Genomic DNA, 20,771 nt, shown 5'->3' with positions numbered 1-20,771 from the left:
GCATCATGCTAAGTGGAGTGAATTCATAGAGTCTTTTCCTTATGTCATCAAGTATATTAAAGGTAAGGAAAATGTTGTGGCAGATGCCCTTTCTTGTATATGCATGCTTGTTACTCAACTTGAATTGAATGTCATTGGTTTTGAGCACATAAAAGACTTGTATGGGCATGATCCTACTTTTGCAACTCCTTATGCCAAATGTTTGACTCATACATCTTGGGAACGCTATTACATCAAAGATGGTTATCTTATGAGAGCTAACAAACTATGCATCCCCGAGTATTCTCTTCGTTTGTTGCTTTTGCAAGAATCTCATGGAGGAGGACTAATGGGACACTTTGGACGCAACAAGACATTTGCTACACTCTCCAAGAACTACTTTTGGCCCAAGATGTTTCGCGACGTCAACCGCTTCACCAACCGATGTTCTACATGTCGCAAAGCTAAGTATAAAGCTCAAGCTCATGGACTCTATATGCCTCTTCCAATTCCGTACCAACCATGGGAACATATTAGCATGGATTTTGTGCTTGGTTTTCCTAGAACTAGAAATGGCAAGGATTCCATTTTTGTTGTTGTGGACCAATTCTCCAAAATGGCTCATTTCATTCCTTGCAACAAGATAGACGATGCTTCACATGTTGCCGATCTCTTTTGTAGGGAAATCTTACGACTTCATGGAGTGCCAAAGACGATTGTCTCGGACCGCGACGTCAAGTTCTTGAGTTACTTTTGGAAGACCTTATGCGCCAAGCTCGGAATCAAGCTACTATTCTCCACGGCATACCATCCACAAACCGACGGCCAAACGGAGGTGACGAACCGAACACTCTCCACTCTACTACGCGTCTTGATCAAGAGAAACATCAAGGAGTGGGAGGAGTGCTTACCCATCACTGAGTACGCCTACAATCGCGCAAGACATTCAACTACCGGCAAGTCCCCCTTCGAGGTCGTCTACGGCTTCAACCCGTTGTCCCCATTAGACATTCTCCCTCTACCACTACAAGAGCGCATCAACATGGACGCGAGTACCCGAGTAAACTATCTCAAGAAGATGCATGAAGATACAAGGAACGCCTCGCGACCAAGCTCAACGTCAACAAGCAACCCATGATCTTCAAAATTGGCGATCTTGTGTGGCTACACCTTCGCAAGGACCGCTTCCCCAACGAACGCAAGTCTAAACTTCTACCACGAGCGGATGGACCCTTCAAGGTGCTAGCACGCTACAACAACAACGCTTACAAGATCGACCTACCACACGACAAGTACAACGTGAGCGACATCTTCAACGTCAAGGATCTTTCGCCCTACCATGGTGATGAAGAATTTGATCCGAGGTCAGATCTTTCCCAAGGGAGGGGAGATGATGCGGAGCATCCCAAGGTCGTCCCCATGGACCTACCTACGTCTCCCACGACACCTCTTGGACCAATGACAAGAGCTCGAGCAAAGGCTATTGAAGATAAGGTGAACTCGCTCCTTTCCGAACTACTACTTTCGACACATGAGACATGGCTACTACCTCAAACGGGAACACTATGTGTGCTTAGGTACTTGGAGGACAGCCATGGAACATCTACATCCAATGGACAAGACGGCGAGGACACCAAGTACGAAGGACAAGAAGAAGGACTGCCGAAGAAACTACAGCCACCGGAGGACCGGTCGGGACTGGACGTCCGACACCTGGAGCTCAACATGCCCGAGTCCCAGCCAACACAGGCTACAGCGAGCGGACGTCCGGCCCGGACCGGACGACCGGCCACACCCTCCAGCGAGCGGACATCCGACCAGGACCGGACATCCGGTGTCAACTCACCCGAGCCAAAATTAGCGGAAGTCCGAGGTCATCGGACGTCCGGCGCCACCTTCACAGAACAGAAGTAGCGGAAGTCCGGAAACCACCGGACGTCCGGTCACTGTGTGCGCACAGTGTTCCGGCCTGAGGCCCATGTACCCCTTCACTTCGCCCCCATTTGCACTAAGACTATAAATAGACCTCCTCCTCCTCCTAGTTAAGGTTAGCATTGGTTTAGCTCATAGTTGAGATAGAGCTTTGCTCATCCATGGAGATCTACTCCACGAGAGAGACCGCGGCCCTTCTACGGAGACGATCCACGTTGGATTCAAGACCCCCTCTTGGGTGGCCCCATCAAGACCTCCTCACGGAGAAGAACCGGTTACCTTTGTATCGTCCCTTGTTGACTTTGGATCTTGTATCTCCTCTCGTGTTTCGGGGATCTAGCATATGTGTGACTATATCTTATTGGTTTGAGAATTCCTCTTGTGTTTTCCCTTGTGTTTCCCTGTGTGTTCATCGTGTTCTTAGTTGGGATCCGCTCCTTTCGTGAAAGATCGGCCGTATGGAGTTCCACTCCACATCAAGTGGTGTAGGGGACGAGGTCGGGCCGGGAGGCGGCTGGGCGTGCGAGCTCCATCGCGCGAGCTACCACGGCGAGCATGCGCGCACGCACGCAGCTGTGCACGCGGCATGCGGCATCCACAACTAGCTAGCTAGCATGCGCGACGCGGCCGTCGTCGAGTACGTCTCCGCGATCGTGGCCATGGCGATCGGTGCCTGCGACGAGCTGTTGGCGTTGCGTGGAGAGAGGCCGCGAGCTTGGTAGGGCAGCGCGAGCGCGCCGGCGCGGCAAGGCGAGCGCGGCGAGGTCGTCGAGAGCATGGGGTCGCGCGCTCGCGCGTGTTCTCACTGTGGAGGTGCGCCGGCTGTGCGGCGAGGTCGTCGAGAGCATACACTCCTCATATCCATCTCCTCCGTGCCCGACGCGGCCGCCATGGCCACCACCATCGACAGCGAGCGCGTGCTCCCGCTCCCGCTGGACGACGTCGTGGGCGCCCACGAAGCCTTCCTCGGCAGAACGCCACCGCGGCCTCCGCCCGCCTCCGCTCCTCCTCCTCGCGCCGCGCTCCTCCGCCCGCCGGAGCCACCGCCGCGGTCTCCGCCACCGGCCCACCGGCCGGCCGCCGCCCGCCCGCTGCGCCCCTCCGCCGCCATGGCCTGCACCACCGGCCGGCCAGCCGCCGCAGCCACCGCGTTCTTCTCGCGCCGCCCGCCGCAATCCTCTGCCGCCGTGGCCTGCATCTCGAGTCCTCATATTGCAGGAAGTGCGGGTCGCTTCCTAGTGGGTCCAGGCCGGACACGTGAGGGGAGGAGCGGACGAGAGCGAACGACAGGAGCGCCCAGTTTTGTCCGCCGCGGACCCATTTGTTGCCCATTGTTGCGCCCAGTTTGGGTCGGGACGGATACAAAACGGATAGCAGGCGGACGCTGTGTCCGTTTGGGTCGCTCGTTGGGCCAACTTTTGTGTCCGGATGACCCAAACGGACGAAATGGGTCGCCCCATTGGAGTTGCTCTAATGGTCTTCCTAGGTGGTAGATCTAGTCTCTTTAGCTGTTGTGCTGAACTTGGATGTGGTGGACTGGTTCTTGTAGCTCGCTTTTGGTTTCCCTTAGTGGAAATCGGAGGGAGAAACCCTTCTTTGCTAAAATAAAACATGTAATGGTCTTGGCAGGGTGACCCCCTATCTCCCTACATTTTAATAATTGTCACCGACTTGCTTCAATGCTTAATCATCCATGTTTTCTCACCCAACCAGCTCTGCCACCCGATCTATCCAGATCAACTCCCTACGATGCTCCAATACGCTGACGACACCCTAATTACGGCCCATGCCTCTCTCAACACCGCGGCTAACCTCAATGATATCCTCCACAAGTTCGTCCTCGCTACCGGTCTGGCCATTAACTTTCACAAAACACGGATACCACCTCGAGGGTTCGACACTCCATATTTACCACATCCATCATTGAGAAGTGTCACGACAATTCCTTTTACTTGGAGATTATCACGCTCTTTTTTGGCGCCGTTGCCAGGGAGCAATAGCGTAGTGTGGGCATTTTCCTATATACATGTTTGCTTTTATCACTAAGTAGTTTTTAATCTTGTTGTTTTCTTTCTTTAGTTGTGGGTAAATTTCTTTTTTACTAAAGATGCAAAGAAAAATTACTCGCACCTTTATGCCTACTTAATGGCTTTAAAGAAACCACTGCCTGTGAGACAACCTGGAAGTTTTAGAGAGTCTTTTTCTTCTTTCACGTGCCTTTAAACTTTTCAAAAACAAAAAATAAAGTGGGGAAACTTAAACTTTTTTAAAAGGAGAAGTGATTGAAAACTTGTGCATTGAAGATGTGAGGGTCGACCTTGAACACTTGTGTTCGTGCTCATGGAAACAATGTAAATCTTTTCACTAGAGTTTCTCATCAAAAATAATTATCCCCTTGCATATACCACTGTGCCATAAAAATGAAAGTGCCAAGGCTTGCCTTTAGGATGTTACAATTGCATGTTTGTTAAGTGTTGTGCATAAACATAATATTTTGCCTCAAGTATTTGACTTTCTTATCTGTACTGGAACGTGATCAATTCCTGGTAATTTTACACAGTACTGAATTACAAATTTTCTATTACGTCCTAATTTGTCAAAATTGTTTGAGTTACAAAAGTAGGCATCTTAAGTAGATAACTACAAACTATTCTGATTTTGATAGATTGTTGTTATAGTTTTGTTATCTGCTTGTTCTGGAGTTTTCATGACTTATATTGAAGACTATAAATTGTGGAAATGATATTATATAGTAGCTAATGCTTGAAATTAATTATGCAACTTTTCTTGACAGTACATAATTGGGTGATTTATTTTCATGTGTACTAATCTATCTCACGAGTTCTTTTGAGTTTTGTGTGGATGAAGCTTTTAAGATTGAGTGGAGACATCGAGAGGGATTCAGGTAACAAAAAAAAAAACCGAGAAATTGAATCCAGTCACGTCGGTCTGTGCATGCGGCTTCACATTAGATGCTAGTGACGGTCGCGTCTCCCACGACCATCTATATGTACAACGCTGCCCTCGGCTTTGGGCACACAACTCACATTGAACACGTCGCTCTCCTCGCGCTGCATGTTTTAGGTTTTTTTTTTCTGGTTTTTTCCCTTGGTTTTCTCTATTTTCTCTTGTTTTCGTTGTTTTCCCGCCGGGTTTCTTCGTTATTCTTTATCGGTTTTCACTGGATTTTTTTCTTTTTTCTTCGTTTTCTTCGTTTCTTTCATGTATTTCATTGGTTTCTTTGTTTTATTTGTTTCTTTCTCGGTTTTCATAATTTTCCTTTCTTTCGTAGTAGTTTTCTTCGGGGTTTTTCTTTGATTTTTGTGGGTTTCTTTTTTTAGTTTCCTTGCATCATTTTTGTTTGTTTTTGAATGATTTCTTTGGTTCTTTATTTCTTTCTCAATTTTCACTGGTCTTTTCCTTTCCTTTCTTTATTTCTTTTTCTTACTTTGGGTTTAAGTTTTTTGTTCTTCTTGGTATTTTTTTTCCCTTTTTGGTTTTCACTGTTTACATTCTTTTGCACTGTTTTAATGGCAATAAACATTTTTTTACAAAACAATGTAATTTTTCCTTATACATCCGGAACATTTTGTATAAATGTTTAACATTTTTTGTTTTTAATATATGTTTCTATGTCTACTTTTATACAATGTATGTTGTACAATTTTTGTATACATCAGGAACATTTATTTTATACATGTATAATATTTTGTAGGTACATGGTCAATTTTTACATACACATTGTATATTTTTGGTATACATATTCGAATACATGAGAAACATTTTTCGTATGCATATATTTTTTAGAAATGCTATATTAAATATTTTTAGAATATTTGACTACCTTTTTATACACATTCTATATATTTTCTTATACGTTTGAAATATTTTTTCTATACACATTTAACTTTTTAAAAATTCTTGACTAAGATTTTCAAATACTTAATTATGACTTTTGAAATGCTTGATTAACATTTTTAAATACATAATCAACTTTTTTAACATATCTTATTTTTGTTTTTAATACATTAGAAATATTTTTATACACATTTAACATCTTTCAAATGCTTGATTAGAAAATATTCAAATGATTTATGAAATGTTTTTTTAATATAAATATTTATAATATTTGGAAGTATAGAAGAAGTAAGAAAGAAAGCGAACAACAAAGAAAAAAAATAGGATAGAAAGTAACGAAGCTGTGGCCTGCGACCTCTGGCGCACTCGGCCGGCCCAGGCTTGCGCTCGCCCAGGCGACGAGGCTGCTCTATGTCTCACTTTACTCGAGAGATAGGGGCGCTCCAAAATCGGAAGTTCTCAATAATGTTCATTCTGTCGAACAGTCGGCCGAACGCACATGAGCCCAACGACCAACCGAAGAAGGCCGTCAATTAAGCTGTATATTTATTCTCTGATTTTAGGAACCTTCCGTAAGGTTGTTACTGCTTTCCTTTTTTTTCCTGCAGTTTCATTTTACCAGCTTTCCTTTTCTTTTCTTTTATTTCCTTGTAAAAAACTTTAAAAAATGTTTTGGAATTTTCAAAAGTTGTTCCGAATTTGAAAAGTTTTGTGTTGTCAAATATTATTGGGAGTTTCCAAAAATATTTCAATTTTCAAAATTTGTTCACAAAGACAAAAGATCTTCAAAAATTCGGAATATGTTCGTTTTTTCCTCCAAAATTGTGTGTAATCTTTAAAATGCCCTTGCTTTCAATAATTGTGAACAAATTCAAAATTATTTGGGACATTACAAAATCGTTCAAGCTTTCATAATTTGTTCATAAAATTCAAAACAATTCTTGGAATTTAAAAAACTCCTTTTACAAAAACTTTTATGTTTTAAAAATGTTCAAATTTTGTAGAAAAGAACAACTAATAATTGGTTAGATACGGTGCATGTTCGATGCGATAAACCCGCTTGTTACAGTGATCCGGATCACTACAATGCTCTACCGCTGCCTGACTACAATGGGACAGCCTAGTAGGGCGCGCCTATGCAAATCTTTGCCTTCTTGAGGCAGTGTGCATGTCATAAGTTTTTCTAGATAAATGTGCGTGACATAACTGCTCCTGTTGTGGAGCGGGAGATCGTATCTGCTGCACCGGGGCAATTGGTGCTACCCGTGCACCGGACCCTATTGCACATTCAAAAGTGTGCAAAAAAATTGGAATTTTGTTAGTGCATTGACACGACATCAATGTATATTGTCACAAAAATTCATGTTAAAATTCAAAACATTACTCGAGATACAATAATGAAATATTTGACATCTATGTGGTAATGAGCCAAAACTGAAGCCCAACTTGTGTTATGTACTATTCAGTGTCAACTTTGTCATTTTTGTATCTCGAGCAATGTTTCGGATTTTGTTTTACATTATTGTGACAACATATATTGATGTTTTTTTTAGAGTCACCGGGGGGGGGGGGGGGAGCTCCCCCACCTGAATATATTACTCAAAGGGCTGCCGGGGCAGCAAGTGCAGAATTACATAGGCGTGGTGCAACGTGCAGAGAGGTAGGAGCGCCATGAGAAGACGTCCTCCTTGTCTCGTGTTTCCACGAGACGGTGAGACCAAAGGTCTAAATCAGAAATAAGATTCCTAAGGGTTATCAGAGAACATTGATCAACACTCCTAAACAACATGTCATTACGTGCCGCCCATATCTTCCATAGTATTGCCATGAGGACCAAGGACCATGCCTTGGTAGGGAGGTGATGAGGCAGAGTGGTGTCCCAAAGCTCAGCGATATCATCGGTTTCCCAATTCGTTGCCAAATCCTGTTGGCAAGTGGGCATGTGATGAAGAGGTGCATGGAGTCTTCGGGTAACCTAGCACACCGGGGGCATATATCCGAGGAGATTATATGCTTATGGGCAAGGTTGACCCTGGTATTTGAGGCGGTCCTTGAAGAGTAGCCACGTGAAGATTTTTAGCTTGCGAGGAGCCTTGGTGCTCCAGATGAGAGGGGCAATGAGATCGTTATCTGGCCGAGCCATGAGGGCGCCGTACGCGTGCTTGGTGGAGAAGCCATGGCCTTGGTGTAGGAACCTTTGGTCTTCCTCCGCCAAGGGCATGAAGTCCCGCAAAATAGCCACAAGCGAAACAAGCTCTTGTTCTGCCGTAAGAGAGAGACGATTACGGAGGTTAGCTTCGAGACCGAAACGCAGAATATTAGCCACTTTAACCAGCTCTAGGTTGGAGTGTGAGAATAGGTGGGGAAAGGTGGTAGCTAGGGGTTTTGGGGTCAACCAGGTGTCAAGCAAAAATTATGTATGTGAGCCGTTGTTTCTTAGCACAAATGAGATAGTCTGTAGGGCAGGGATTTGCTGTGTAATCGTGCGGCAAAGAAAGAAGGTTTGAGGACATGAGGAGACTAGAGCGTTGGGGTGTTGAAGGTATAGCCACTCTAGCCAAGGTGCCTGTGCAGAGGAGAGAGCTTTGGCTGCAAATTTCATGAGAAGACAATTATTTTGGATCTGCAGGTTTTTAAGCCCTAAACCACCGAATTTTTTGGTAAGCAACCATTTTTCCATGCAATAAGGCATTGAGCTCCTGAGAAAGCATCGCCCCCTGCCCAAAAAAAAAGCCCTTCTCAAAGAGTCGATTGCTTTGAGTGTTTTCTTGGGAATGCGAAACACCGACATGAAATATGTAAGGATTGAGTCGAGAACTGCGGAGTTGAGGATGAGCCGATCGCCCTTGTCAAGTAGTTTCGCACGGCAGCCTGTCAGTAGTTTTCGAGATCGTTCTATCAACGGAGCGAAGGCATTGGTAGGTGTTGGGGAACGCAGTAATTTCAAAAAAAATTCCTAGGCACACTCGATTCAACTAAAGTTGGAGAAACTGACACCCGCCAGCCATCTGTGTGCGAAGCACGTCGGTAGAACCAGTCTCACGTAAGCATATGCGTAATGTCGGCCCGGGCCGCTTCATCCAACAATACCGCCAAATCAAAGTATGACATGCTGGTAAGCAGTATGATTATTATCGCCCACAACTCACTTGTGTTCTACTCGTGCATATAACATCTACGCATAAACCTGGCTCTGATGCCACTGTTGGGGAACGCAGTAATTTCAAAAAAAAAATCGTACGCACACGCAAGATCATGGTGATGCATAGCAACGAGAGGGGAGAGTGTAGTCCACGTACCCTCGTAGACCGTAAGCGGAAGCGTTATGACAACGCGGTTGATGTAGTCGTACGTCTTCACGATCCGACCGATCCTAGTACCGAAAGTACGGCACCTCCGCGATCTATACACGTTCGGCTCGGTGACGTCCCACGAACTCTCGATCCAGCTAAGTGTCGAGGGAGAGCTTCATTAGCACGACGGCGTGATGACGGTGATGATGAAGCTACCGGCGCAGGGCTTCGCCTAAGCACTGCAACGATATGACCGAGGTGGATTATGGTGGAGGGGGGCACCGCACACGGCTAAGAGATCAATGATCAACTTGTGTGTCTTTGGGGTGCCCCCTGGCCACGTATATAAAGGAGCAAGGGGAGGGGGCCGGGGGCCTCATAGGGTGCGCACCAAGGGGGGAATCCTACTCCTACTAGGAGTAGGTTCCCCCTTTTCTAGTCCAACTAGGAGGGGAAGGAAAGAGGAGGAGGGGAGAAGAAAAGAAGGGGCCCGCCCCGAAAGCCCTAAACCAATTCGGTTTGGGCCTAGGGGGGGCGCACGCCACACTTCCTTGCTTCCCTCTATTTCCACTAAGGCCCATTGACCCCCCCCCCCCCCGGCGAATTCCCATAACTCCCCGGTACTCCGAAAAATACCCGAATCACTCGGAACCTTTCCGATGTCCGAATATAGCCTTCCAATATATCGATCTTTACGTCTCGACCATTTTGAGACTCCTCGTCATGTCCGTGATCTCATCCAGGACTCCGAACAACCTTCTGTACATCAAATCACATAAACTCATAATACAGATCGTCACCAAACGTTAAGCATGCGGACCCTACGGGTTCGAGAACTATGTAGACATGACCGAGACTCATCTCCGGCCAATAACCAATAGCGGAACCTGGATGCTCATATTGGTTCCTACATATTCTACGAAGATCTTTATCGGTCAAAATGCATAACAACATACTTTGTTCCCTTTGTCATCGGTATGTTACTTGCCCGAGATTCGATCGTCGGTATCTCAATACCTAGTTCAATCTCGTTACCGGCAAGCCTCTTTACTCATTCCATAATGCATCATCCCGCAACTAACTCATTAGTCACATTGCTTGCAAGGCTTATAGTGATGTGCATTACCAAAAGGGCCCAGAGATACCTCTCCGACAATCGGAGTGACAAATCCTAATCTTGATCTATGCCAACTCAACAAACACCATCGGAGACACCTGTAGAGCATCTTTATAATCACCCAATTACGTTCTGACGTTTGATAGCACACTAAGTGTTCCTCCGGTATTCGAGAGTTGCATAATCTCATAGTCGTAGGAACATGTATAAGTCATGAAGAAAGCAATAGCAATAAACTAAACGATCGTAGTGCTAAGCTAACGGATGGGTCTTGTCCATCACATCATTCTCTAATGATGTGATCCCGTTCATCAAATGACAACACATGTCTATGGCTAGGAAACTTAACCATCTTTGATTAACGAGCTAGTCAAGTAGAGGCATACTAGGGACACTCTGTTTGTCTATGTATTCACACATGTACTAGGTTTCCGGTTAATACAATTCTAGCATGAATAATAAATATTTATCATAAAATAAGGAAATAAATAATAACTTTATTATTGCCTCTAGGGCATATTTCCTTCAGTCTCCCACTTGCACTAGGGTCAATAATCCAGTTCACATCGCCATGTGATTTAACATCAATAGTTCACATCACCATGTGATTAACACCCATAGTTCACATCGCCATGTGACCAACACTCAAAGGGTTTACTAGAGTCAGTAATCTAGTTCACATCGTCATGTGATTAACACCAAAAGAGTACTAAGGTGTGATCATGTTTTGCTTGTGAGAGAAGTTTAGTCAACAGGTCTGCCAAATTCAGATCGCCTTGTGAGGCCCAAACCGAATTTGTTTAGGGCTTTGGGGGCCGGCCCCCTCTTTCCTACTCCCCTCCTCCTCTTTCCTTCCCCTCCTAGTTGGACTAGGAAAGGGGGAACCTACTCCTAGTAGGAGTAGGATTCCCCCCTTGGGGCGCCTCTGAATGTGGCAGACCCGTTGACTAAACTTCTCTCACAAGCAAAACATGATCACACCTTAAGTACTCTTTGGGTGTTAATCACATAGCGATGTGAACTAGATTATTGACTCTAGTAAACCCTTTGGGTGTTGGTCACATGACGATGTGAACTATGGGTGTTAATCACATGGTGATGTGAACTATTGGTGTTAAATCACATGGCGATGTGAACTAGATTATTGACTCTAGTGCAAGTGGGAGACTGAAGGAAATATGCCCTAGAGGCAATAATAAAGTTATTATTTATTACTTATTTCATGATAAATGTTTATTATTCATGCTAGAATTGTATTAACCGGAAACTTAGTACATGTGTGAATACATAGACAAACAGAGTGTCACTAGTATGCCTCTACTTGACTAGCTCATTAATCAAACATGGTTAAGTTTCCTAGCCATAGACATGAGTTGTCATTTGATTAACGGGATCACACCATTAGAGAATGATGTGATTGACTTGACACATTCCGTTAGCTTAGCACTTGATCGTTTAGTATGTTGCTACTGCTTTCTTCATGACTTATACATGTTCCTCAGACTATGAGATTATGCAACTCCCAAATACCGGAGGAACACCTTGTGTGCTATCAAACGTCACAACGTAACTAGGTGATTATAAAGATGCTCTACAGGTGTCTCCGATGGTGTTTGTTGAGTTGGCATAGATCGAGATTAGGATTTGTCACTCCGTGTATCTGAGAGGTATCTTTGGGCCCTCTCCGTAATGCACATCACTATAAGCCTTGCAAGCATTGTGACTAATGAGTTAGTTGCGGGATGATGCATTACGGAACGAGTAAAGAGACTTGCCAGTAACGAGATTGAACTAGGTATTGAGATACCGACGATCGAATCTCGGGCAAGTAACATACCGATGACAAAGGGAACAACGTATGTTGTTATGCGGTTTGACCGATAAAGATCTTTGTAGAATATGTAGGAACCAATATGAGCATCCAGGTTCCGCTATTGGTTATTGACCAGAGATGAGTCTCGGTCATGTCTACATAGTTCTCGAACCCGTAGGGTCCGCATGCTTAACGTTTGGTGGCGATCGGTATTATGAGTTTATCTGTTTTGATGTACCGAAGATAGTTCGGAGTCCCGGATGTGATCATGGACATGACGAGGAGTCTCGAAATGGTCAAGACATAAATATTGATATATTGGATTACTATATTCGGACACCGGATGAGTTCCGGGGGTAACCGGATAATTATCGGAGTGTCGGAGGGTTATCGGAACCCCCGGGGGAACTAATGGGCCAACATGGGCCTTATGAGAGAGAGAGGAGGGGCCTTAGGGCTGGCCGCCCCCCCCCCTTCAGGAGTCCGAATTGGACAAGGAGTGGGGCGGCGCCCCCTCTTTCTTTCCCTCTCTCCCTCTCCTTCCTTCCCCCTCCCCCCCCTAGTTGGCTAGGAAAGGGGGAGTCCTACTCCTACTAGGAGGAAGACTCCTCCCCTCCTTGGCATGCCCTAGGGCCGGCCGGCCTCCCCCTTGCTCCTTTTTATATGGGGGCAGGGGGCACCCTAGAACACACAAGTTGATCATTGATCTCTTAGCCGTGTGCGGTGCCCCCCTCCACTATAATCCACCTCGGTCATATCGTTGCAGTGCTTAGGCAAAGCCCTGCGCCGGTAGCTTCATCATCACCGTCATCACGCCGTCGTGCTAACGAAGATCTCCCTCGACACTCAGCTGGATCGAGAGTTTGCGGGACGTCACCGAGCCGAACGTGTGCAGATCGCGGAGGTGCCGTACTTTCGGTACTAGGATCAGTGGGATCGTGAAGACGTACGACTACATCAACCGCGTTGTCATAACGCTTCCTCTTACGGTCTATGAGGGTACGTGGAGTACACTCTTCCCTCTCGTTGCTATGCATCACCATGATCTTGCATGTGCGTAGGAATTTTTTTGAAATTACCGCGTTCCCCAACAGGCCAAGCCACGAAGTCGAAAGCTTTTCGGAAATCGAGCTTAAAAACCATGGTTGGTCTTTTGCGAGAGTGGCAAGAGCTAATGAGATCGGCTGCAAAAACGTAGTTCTCGGCGATGCTCCTGCCTGAGATGAACCCAGTCTGATTGCCATGGACTAACATAGGAATGAGCGGTTTGAGACGAGATGTGAGGACTTTAGCAACAGCTTTGATTGGGCAGTTCTGCAGAGAGATTGGCCTGAAAGCGTCGGGTGAGGTTAGCGTGTCCTTCTTAGGAAGGAGGACGATGTGAGCACGGTTTAAGCGTTCTGTGTCTGCTACACCTTGGTGAAATTAGGAGAAGAAAGGCAGGACTACGTGTTTGACTATAGGCCAGTAAGCTCTATAAACGGAGGGTCCGAATCCGTCCGGCCTAGGGCTGGCTTGGGGATTCATTTTGAAGAAAGCAAGTTTGATTTCTTCTTCAGTGAATGGCTCATCGAGGACATGGAGGCCGGGCACAGGCTGTGGATATATAGCATTTAGATCAAATGCCCATGTCGTAGGGGCTGGAGTACCAATAAGGGAGATGAAGAAATCCCTTAGGATCTCCGCTTTGTGATAGTGAGCGGTGAAATCAGTACCATCACGTGTGAGGGTAAAGATTTTATTTTTCCTAAGGCGTTGGGAGGCAGACATGTGGAAGAATTTTGTGTTCTCCCCGCCGTGGATGGCACGTGACACTTTAGCACGCCATCTCCAGTAAGCCATTTTCTCTTGGATTGTGCATTTGAGGAGCGAGACAATAATTTTGCGAGTGAGAATTTCTGGATGGGACAGAGCCCTAGATTCTTCAGCGAGGTCTAATGCAGCGATTGCAGCTTTGCAACGAGATTCGCGAAGGGGAGCGGGGATGCATGAACGTGCCCATTTTTTGAGATCGGTCCGAGATTTTTTGAGCGTGGAGGCAAGAGCAGCAGCAGAGTTGAGTGGCGATGTGGGCTGAGGTGAGGCCCAGATTCTCCTGATAATGTCTCCACAAGGCCGGAAGTTGGCCCAACCAGCCTCGAATTTAAAGTAATTGGACCAAGGAATCGGGTGGTGACGTGTATGAGAAGGGGGACGTGATCGGACGTAAAACGCGTGAGTGGAGATAATGATGTGTTAGGGAAGGCGTCAGCCCAAGCTAAGTTAAAGAAAGCGCGATCGATCCGTTCTAAGGTGGGCGTATCTCTATTGTTCGACCAGGTGAACTGACGATCGAGAAGCGGCAAGTCTATGAGGGCTAGGTCGTCTAAGGTTTGGTTGAAAGCATTGGCCTCAGCCTAACGGAAGGCAAGATTGTTTTTGTCAGAGGGGAAGCGAATGAGGTTGAAGTCTCCAGCAATAAGCCAAGGGGAATCGTCTGGTTGTGAGATAGGAGCTCATTTAAGAAAGCTTGTTTGAGCGCACGTGACGACGGGGCGTAGATATTAGTGATGACAATGTTGCGGACGCATGTTGTTGATTGCAAAATCAGGGTGGAGGAGAAGGTGAGGTGTGTGAAAGAGACAACTTGGAAAGAGGTTGTGTTGACAGCAGAGATAGTGTCACCCGCAGTGCCCACGGCCAGTAACGAAAAAACTTGGTCGAGTTGTCGTGGCAAAAAGGATCTTAGTTTGGGGTCGGAGAAACTATCTAGTTTTGATTCTTGCAAGAGGGCAATGTGAGGTTTGATCGCAACCAATTCAGAGAAGACGTCAGAGCATTTGGCATCATCGCCTAAACCACGTACATTCCAGGAACAAATGGAGAATGCGGCATTACTCACTAAAAGAGTTCAAACACCAGGGGGCTGAGCCGGGGTACAACTGGTCTACAGACGCAAAAGTTACCGAGGGGTACAAAGGCAGTATTGAGACTAACGACAGCGGGTACAGCAACCAAAAGTACATCGACACATCAGAACATGCAGTTGAACGGAGACGGACGGGAGCAGCCGGAAGCGCTCAGACGGGCCGTGAATGCATGGAATGTAGATCAGGGAGCATCATCATCACCCGAGGCAGAAGCCTCGGATCCAAGGATGGCGTCAAAGATGGTTGGCGGCGGCGCCACAGAGCAGCGCAATGGCAGCCAGGTCTTCAACAGACGCAGGAGGGGCATCGGCAACGTCAAGGCGGGCATCCTGGATGGCACGATCAATGGCAGTGCCCACGTCCGCAGCAGAGAGGCGACCGGCCTTGGCCTTGACGGCCTTGGCGAGCATGGGGGAGTACTTGGCCTCCTTGCCAGCAAGCCGCGCGCTACGGCGCAACTTTTCCTTGGAGTAGGAGCGGTCACGAGCCGACTTGCGGCGCTCCTTGTGAATGGTGCACTCATGGGTGTCCAGGTCCTGGAGAGGAAGAGTTGCATCCATGTCGACAGAGGTCAGTGCATTGGTAGCAGAGGGTACAAGATTTGATGGATTGAGCGTAGGAGAGGTTGGGCGGTTACCATTTGCATGTGACGATTCGCCAGCAGAAAAAGTGAAGGTAGGGGGGCAGCAGAGTCATCTATGGGTGGCATGAACATAGTGAAAGCAGACGCGTCGGAAGGCATCAGCGGTCCATCGAGCAGAGTCGCAGGCGGCAGGCGGGCGGGCGGGTCTGGAGGCACAACAGAGCCCACCTGGGGAGCCGGGCAGATGACAGGCGGGACCAACGCCCCTGCAGGGGGTGCATGCACTAATTTTTTAATGCACTAATTTTTTTCTCAGATTTTTTCAAACATTTTTGAATGTGCAACAGGGGACCGGTGCACTGGTAGGACCGATTGCCCCGGTGCACCAGATACATCCCCCGTGGAGCATCTATGTCTCACTTATTGCGAGGCAGACGTCCATCTAGTATGTACGAATTTCTATATTTTTGTTTTCTGTTTGTGTTTGTATATATTTCAGAAATCCTCTAAATTATGTTCTTACGTTTATTTATATTTTTGAAATGAATAACTCTTTTACTTAAACTATAAAACTATTAATTGGGCATTTGAAAAATGTTCATGCGTTGTACAATGTTTGTTCGGGAATTTTTTTAAATGTTTGTACCGTTCAAAAAAACACACGTTTAAAAATTGGAAAAGGTCGGTATGTGCCACTACCAAAGTTGCATATTTGAATTCTGCCACTCAAACTTGCATATTTTGGTCTATGACTAACGCCCACGAAAAAAATTTAGGTTCATGCCACTCCATGCCATCTGCGCCAATTGCCGTTCTTTTGTCGTCAACTTTCGTTGTTTCCTTGCACATTGGACACACCGCTTTGCCATGTCAACCATAGTGAGGAGAAGGTGCATTTGACTTTCGCTGTCAGTATGCCTTCCTTTTTTAGGTGCTTTGACTCATTTTCCCCTCTATGGGACCCACCGCATGTCATGTTAATAGTATCTCGCAAACCTCTCCTAAACCCTAGAACTCCACCATCTATATAAGGGAAGGCCACGGACCTCCATGAGCATCTATTCCTAGATAGAAACTCTAAGTAGCAATATCATACACCATTGTAACCCCTCACACGAGGTATTCCTCCACCATTAATAACCAAAACAAACATGATGTAGGGTATCACTCTCCGGAGGCCCGAACCTGGGTAAAACCTTCGTGTGATCTTCGATCTAAGACTTTCAGCTGCGCTTGGACCCCTATCGAGGGATCAGGCGGTATTTCGCACCGGCAGGGTCCTCGGCCCGGCCCATTGGTCGGGTGACGACGTGATGAGTGACCCCCAATCTGGGACACCGTTACATGGCCTTGCAGGAGCACAACTTTCTTTCGTGGTTTGGTTAATTTGGTTTCTTGGCGGATAAGTTGATTGTTTTCTTGTCAGGTAAGTTTACGACTTGGAAACAAAGTCACTTGGTGGTTGCGACCTGATACCGTGTGGATCTCCTATATATAGAACTTACCGACCACGACCACAGGCACACCGAAACGAGTTAGGGTTTTGCCTCCTCTCGCTACTTGCACTTCCACCATAGTATTCTCCATCCCTATTGCGCCGCCATCGTAGTATAATCCATCCTGAATGCCGGCGAGTGGGACAGAAGGTCTCCGGAATCTCTCGAATTTGTGATCCTGCAACATGAGAGGACGAATTAGGTTTGGGGGGGAGGGGGGGTCGTCTCCCATCCAAGTCAGGCGACGTTGCATACCAATGTCTGCAACATCGCCCGCTTCTACCTGTCTTCACCAACATCTTCACCAGAAACATCGCTTCTGCAACAGCCACAGCTACAAATGAACAATATGTTTGTCATGGTCGGATCATGTCTCTAATTATGGTTGTTGTTGCATGTGCGATGTTGATGTTTTGTTCAGCTAGTATGCTAGAGCTATGCATGTTGATTACTGTTCTAGTCATGAATTATTTGCTGGAATTAATCACAAATTTGACTATCGTCCTCGACAATATAAGCCTTACGACTGGCTGGCTGGAACTGCAGGGATAGCTGCACGACCCGGTCCTGCCAACTATGCTTAAGAGCCCCCAAGACTGCCTCTCATCTTTGCAAGGATTGCCCCTTCACTAGTGCGATTCATATGCACCTCTTTCCTAGGTAGAAGACCAGTTCCCCATACCAGCATGAGTCTCTCCCTCTCTCCCTCCTCTCTCCTCTCTCCCTCCCTCTCTCTCTCCCTCGCTCCCTCTCTCTCTCTCTCTCTCTCTCTCTCTCTCTCTCACACACACACACACACACATCTTCAACGGTATGAGAATGACTGACGTCAAAGGTGGCACACCTCACCTTCCATAGTATCTCGCAAAGGGCCATGGCCTTTCGAGCAAGAGTACCACATATTCAGGAGTCATTGGTACGCATTTTAGATATTTTTTTGTGTGTGTGCGTAGGGTCTTCTAAATGAAAAGGCAGCTCTCATGTTGGTTGCAAAAAAACTGACTTGTGCACGCCACGAAGTGTGTCGTTCTTCTTATTATTATTTTTAACATAAAACCCGCTTTTGTTTTATTTTATTTTGAGGGTACGCCAAAGGCGTACCTTAGCTTTATAGAAGGGAGAAAATATGTACAAGAGATTACAAATTTGCCGGTTAGGCCACAACCGACCTTACCGAGCCTCCACTCCACTCACACGCTACTCTACTACTCTGACATACGTTGATCTCCAAACGCTCCTGCCGTGGCCCAAGTCCTCAGATCGTCGAAGATCATGTCCACCATGTCATGCTCGTTCTTGATCTGGCCCGATCCAAACACCCTCGTGTTCCTGTACTTCCATAACGCCCAGCAGATAAGCATTACGAAAGTGTCAAAACCTTTCCGAGATTGCTTATGAATTCGCTTTCTGGCATCCGACCACCATTGCACCAACCTTGAGTCATTGGTTGGGCAAATCTCCATCGTCAACCCCATCCTAGCAATGCAACTAAACCACACTTGCCTCGAGAGAACACATTGCTGCAGAATGTGATCTACCGTGTCCTCCACTTGGTCACATAGGAAGCATTTTGATGTTTGATCTTGCAGAGCGTGTCTAGTCCTTCTGTCCGATGTCCATAAACGATATTGCACAGCCAGCCACATGAAAATTTTGCACGCCAGAGGTGCCCAGCACTTCCAAATGGCTCCAAAGGAGTGGAATCTAACTCCTCCCTCACAAAGCATCTTATAGGCAGAAGATGCAGAGTACGTTCCTGACGCATTCCAAGCCCAAATGGGGCTGTCCTCGGTCCGAGCATCCAGTTGCACCTCCTCTAAGATCTCCCAAAGGCCTATAAACTGGGTTAAGCCTTCCGTGCACAAGTTACCCACCACATCATTCATCCAAGAGTGCATACACAAAGCATCGCGGACAAGCCTCCTGTTAGCAACTTGCGTATGAACTGACATCGTGACCAGAGGGGCAATTTCCGCGATGGTTGTGCCATGAAGCCACCTATCTTTCCAAAACAAAATTTTATCTCCCGCTCCAACCTTCCATTTTACCAAGCTTCCAAAAGCTTGAACAACCGGTTTGTCCGCGGTCAAGCTGAGCCCTTGCCACGGCCTGGAGGCATCCGTGCGTCTAAGCCATTCCCATCTCAATCTTAGGGCAATGACATGCTTGTGTAGATCAATGACGTCAAGTCCTCCCATGTGCTTTGGCCTACACACTCTCGCCCAAGATACTACACATTTGCCTCCCTTAACTTCCTCAGTCCCGGCCCAAAAGAAAGCCCGACAGCCTTTGTCCACTCTTTCAAGAGCCCATTTTGGCGCCTCCGCAATCATGAGGTGGTGAGTAGCCCGCGCTCTCATGACTTGGTTGACAAGAACCAGCCTGCCGGGTCTAGTCACCAAACCCATTTGCCATCCCGGCAAGATGTGAAGGGCAGCGTCCACCATCGGCTGCCACTCCGATCTTTTCAGCTGCCAAATGCTTAGCTGCAATCCTAGATATTTGCATGGGAAGGTGGCAATTTTCCAGGGCAACGCTGACTTCACAATCTCCTCGTCCTCAGGCTCCGCCTGAATCATGATAGCCGCAGATTTGGCAAAATTCACTTTAAGCCCAGATGCTACTCCAAAGATGGTAAGTGTTTCTTTGACAAACAGGAGATCCGGCCGTGTGGGTTTCATGAAAAGAACCACATCGTCAGCATACAGGGACAGTCGCTGCACTGGGCTACATCCATTGATGGTACTCATCACTCCAGCCTCATGTGCCTTGATAATGATATGCGTAAGGACATCCATGGCAATAACGAAGAATAAAGGTGAGATCGAGTCCCCTTGCCTCAGTCCTTTAGCATGCATAAACTTGTCGCCTGCACAATCATTAACGATCACTCTGGAGCTAGCTGTAGTAAGAAGAGTTGCGACCCAAGAAATCCACCGCTCCGAAAAACCTTTGGCTCTTAACACTTCAAACAAGAACGGCCACGGCAAGGAGTCAAAAGCTTTAGTGATGTCGAGCTTGAGCAACACTCCTTTTGCTTTCCTTCTATGCATCGAACGTGCCATTTGCCTCACTAGAAGGAAATTATCATGCAAGCATCTCCCCTTGATGAATGCTGACTGGTTCACCTGGACAAGTTCCCCCATGCGCGATCTAAGTCTCATTGTAAGAAGCTTAGATGCAATCTTGGGCATGCTGTGCACAAGGCTAATCGGCCGGAAATCAAAGACCGAACACGCATCTGGAGACTTCGGCAGGAGAGTGATCAAAGCTTTGTTTAGCCGCCCAAAACCCCTACCATTCCTAAGGAAAAGCTTATGAATTGCAGCAATGAGATCTGCCTTGATAACCTCCCAAGCTTTTTGAAATAACAAACCAATGAACCCGTCCGGTCCCGGTGCCTTGTCCGAGGGTAAGTCCTTGATGACTGCCCAAACCTCCTCTGTAAACATGTGGTCCTGCTCCGAGAGGTCAACGTGAGCAACTCCAAGAAAACCCGCTTTTATTAACTTGGGATAATGGTTACATCATTAATCAAAAGGGCGAGAAGCTCCGCGCGCATGTGCTTCTTCCATCCATGCACTGCATATAGTCCTTATAGCCATACTGGTTAATTCGTGTGCTGCTACACGTTTGCCTCTCCATAGCAATGCTCAATGTTAATCTTGGTAAATTCACAAGATAAGTGGAAGCTGTCATGAGAATGGCAGCAACAGTTCCACTGGAAAAATAGCGTCGGAAACACTAAAATAAATGCAGAAAATATTCACACCCGGGGCAAGTTTAGGACT

Source organism: Triticum aestivum, chromosome 2D, assembly GCF_018294505.1.
Source record: "Triticum aestivum cultivar Chinese Spring chromosome 2D, IWGSC CS RefSeq v2.1, whole genome shotgun sequence".
In the NCBI taxonomy this organism is placed as follows: Eukaryota; Viridiplantae; Streptophyta; class Magnoliopsida; order Poales; family Poaceae; genus Triticum; species Triticum aestivum.
This window is presented reverse-complemented; position numbering follows the sequence as displayed.